The sequence below is a fragment of the Merops nubicus genome, unplaced genomic scaffold, assembly GCF_000691845.1.
Source record: "Merops nubicus isolate BGI_N331 unplaced genomic scaffold, ASM69184v1 scaffold94, whole genome shotgun sequence".
NCBI classification, from domain to species: Eukaryota; Metazoa; Chordata; class Aves; order Coraciiformes; family Meropidae; genus Merops; species Merops nubicus.
The window spans coordinates 113,528-117,351 of NW_008604643.1; positions in this window are offsets into that span (position 1 = coordinate 113,528).

Genomic DNA, 3,824 nt, shown 5'->3' on the forward strand with positions numbered 1-3,824 from the left:
CATTATAATCCTGGTTCTGAAAACAGTTTGAAGTGAACTACCAGCTAGTTGTTAAGTTCTGATTCTTCATTTGTGAAATGTAAATAGATTCTAAGTTTGTGAGAGTTAATATCATTCTACAGTGTTTTTAAACTCCTAAAGTTAATATAAACTCAGGATATACCCATCAAAGAATGTAACAAGAAAGATAATTGCACAGGTAAGTCTGGGAAGTGGAGGATTTAGGTGGTATCAGTGATTTATTTCCTTTCTGTGTGGAGCTCCTAAGGAAAAATATCTGTTGTGATTTCAGTAACGTAATGAAATGCTGGGGTTTGAACCCCAAGCCCCCGAATTAAGGTTGACATATGGGTGATTGCCACAGCCCTTCATAAAGAGGTGGTGAGTTTGCCTTATAGCTTCCCCCCAGGGTGTGGCCGGCCCTGCAGGGAGAGCCAGAAGGGAAATGAGCCCCAGGGGTCCCGCATTGAGTTGACAAAGGTCAGGTGCCTGCTTGGGGATAAAAGCTGGGACCACTTGCAGGGAGTCAGGAGTGTCTGCTCTGTGGAGTGCACTCCACAGAGCTTCCTGGTTCAGGGCAGACCTCCTGACTCTCCCTGGAGCTGGGTCCCAGGCTGCTCAAGACCTTTGTGAAGGCGGGCCGATCGGGTGAGAGTCACTATGTCGTCACCTTTCTCTTATGTGTTCAGCTTGCTGGTCTGGCTGTTTCCCATGCCAACTGTGGGCAACCTCGGGTCTCTGTTTGTACCACCTGTTGTGGGCCGAGTTACGTCCTTTGTGGGATCATTGGGGGTGGCGTCAATTATGTACCAGCTAATTGATCTGTTTGTACCCCCAGTAATCATTCATGGAATGTCCTTCTTGTATACAATACAGTCTGTGTATTGGTTCATCCTCCTGCTGGTGCTATCATTTTTGTTGGGCCTGGTCATTGGCAGAACATGTAATTATCCCTTCCTGACTCTAGCCCTTTTCGGGGGTTGTCCACATCATCCAGGTCACTATCCAGAATGACTTTCAGTCCCTTGCTGTATACCCAGGCTTAGGTTTTAAAAAGGAATCAAACAGTACAAGCTTTCCCCAGACAATTGCAGGAGTTTAATAGGCAGCATGCAAGGGCTGCAGTGAGAACTGTTTTCTCAGGTTGTCTTGATATAGTATGTAGTTTGAGCTCAATTATCATCATCCCCAAACTAACAACTTCCACACTTTACTCTGAAAGATCCTTTTCAGTATGGGTTTATATTAGTCCACGATATACAAGATGTTTGATTTGGTGTGGGTTTTTCTATGCCAAATAATTAGCTGAGCGAAAGTAAAGATCTCCCTGAGGTGAAATAATGATAATGAAAATGTCAGCCTAGTGCTACATACCATCAGCAGAAGGACTTGTGTCCTCACGAAGGCCAGTACCATTTACGAACACGTAAAAAGTATGAACACGTACTGTCCTCAGTCATATATGACTGGGTGTTTGAAACTGAACTATCATTCCTCTCAATAATACATCTGTTTTAAAACCAAAACCAACTCACAGAAGGATTCAATGAGCTTCCTGCAGCACCTCCAAATGTGCTGTCTACTTCTTAAACAGAAAGTGAACACTTGGGATCAGACTGGGGAGGGAGGATGAGGATAGAAATGAGATGATGAGTACCTACAACATTGAGTTAGCAAAATTAGGTATAAAATTGAGTTGGCATATAACCGTTTTTACAGAAAAGAAATATAAAAGATAGAAAATGCGACCAAATCATAAAGGTTGTGAGGAAGAGTAGGGAAGAGCTCTCCTCTAGAGCTACTGCCATTAGGAGGTGCTCATTCCAAAGCCATGCAGCAGCCTTGTGTACCTTGAGCCTATTAAAATGCAGCTGTTATTCACCGGCCTGGATTTCTAAAACTGCAATAAAGAAGTAAAAAACCCTAACACAGACATATCTAGAGCTTCATTTGAGGGCCCTAATGGCAGCAAGTTGTGTGAGATGGTTTCATGGGCTCTGAGCAGTCACAGTCACCCACTGGCAGAAGGCCTATGTCAGGATCAGAGCCTCTCCACGGTCTATTTTTCACTATAAAAAAGAGTAGACACGATTCGATGTCACGCACCTCCTCATTCCCTCTCTCTACCTGTTGAAGAAAGAAGTATATCCTGTACTCCACCTTCCTTTCCACCTCCGTATGTTTTGAAAGAGCTGCTTGTCACATTTTAAAGCAGACCCCACCTTATGGTGAATAACAGCAGCTAATAAAATCTTAAGGCACAAAATATTGCTGCTGGCAATGAACCCCTGAGTCTTCTGAGACCTCTGTGGTTTGCCTGTGGTGGAAGGGTGAGCAACTCAGTCAAACTACTAGCTGCTGGGTAAGGGATGAAGGAAGGGCAATCATTTCCCCATGAGGGACAGCTTGCTTTTTTTGCCCAGTCTCCAGGATTCTGTTTAGGCAGAACAGGCAAATCCTTCACTTCTCTAGCTGTGCAGCTCCCAAGACTGCTGGAGAGGAGGATGGCTGGAAGCACAGTAGCCAGCTGCAGCCTCCCAAGACACCACACTATCACACTGCATCACTATCACCACTTAGCATGCACTATTAACCAAAGCCTCCCACAAACATCTAATAAAAGGCTATTACTTCTATTTTATCCTTTCCTTCTTTTTATTTGGTTTGGTTTCTCAAGCCAGCACTTCACAAGCCTCTTGAAAAGCAACATTCAAGGTGTCTTCTCCCAGGCTCTCATTTATACATATTAAAAGGAATTAAATTTCAGATGGTAGCCTGAAATTCAACAGCACCAAGGCCATATCCCAGCTAAGGGGTGTCTCTCTGGGCTGCCTTGCTCCAGAAGAGGTGGAGGACATGGAGGTGCAGGACAACATCTGCCCCGCTTCCCACCTGCCTTCCCACAGTGACACAGTGATGGAGCCCTCTTGCTTTGCTGTGCTGAGGCACTGCCAGGTGGATTGCTAAGACTACCTAGAAATTATTTTCTTTTTATACAGGCAGAAATGCTAGCTGTTAGCCATACAATAGTTGTAAAAAATACTCTGCAAGGGAACACTAGTTCTAAACACACTCCTATTAAGGAACCATCTCATAAAGGTCTTCTACAGATCTGATGACAACTCCTTGATGAATTGTTCAAAGTGATAACATCTAAGCATATTTTTAAGAATATTACACATGCTCACTCACTTTTCTGCTTGAAAAAAAGCCTGTTGATTTCAATACTATTCTCAATATTTCAGCATCATCCATTAAAGCAAAGAATGTGTTTTTCTCTGGAAGAGCACTAAAGAGATAGAATCAACATAATTTGTTTTGATTTAGCCACAAATTTATTGTATGATAGGCTCAATTTAACATGACTATCATATAGCTAAACATATGCCTGCTGGGTTTTAAACTTGACAACAATAGCAAGAAACACAACATGACCTGGCATTCACATCTTTGCAATGAACATGTTTGAGCTAATTCATCTCTCACTCAGTAATGAAATACTTTCATGTTCACTGCAGTTATTTCAAAATTATGCTAGTAGAAATTGCAGGAAAAATAGCCGCCAGAATCTTTCTCATGTAATGAAATCATCTATACACAATTTGGTTTGGATGCTTTTATGTTGTGAATCATGTAGGTGTTTTGCTTTACAACAGCTGAAAAATCTGTTCCACCTAGCATAAATTACAGGCTTCGTTTGAGAGGTAAGTCCCCAGGAAGTTTCAGCTAATGTGGAATCTATGTACTGTTTACACATGCAGATTTTGTGTACTATGAGTCAAAATCTTTAGTTGCTGAATATTGCAGGTTATGCTCAGGCATAG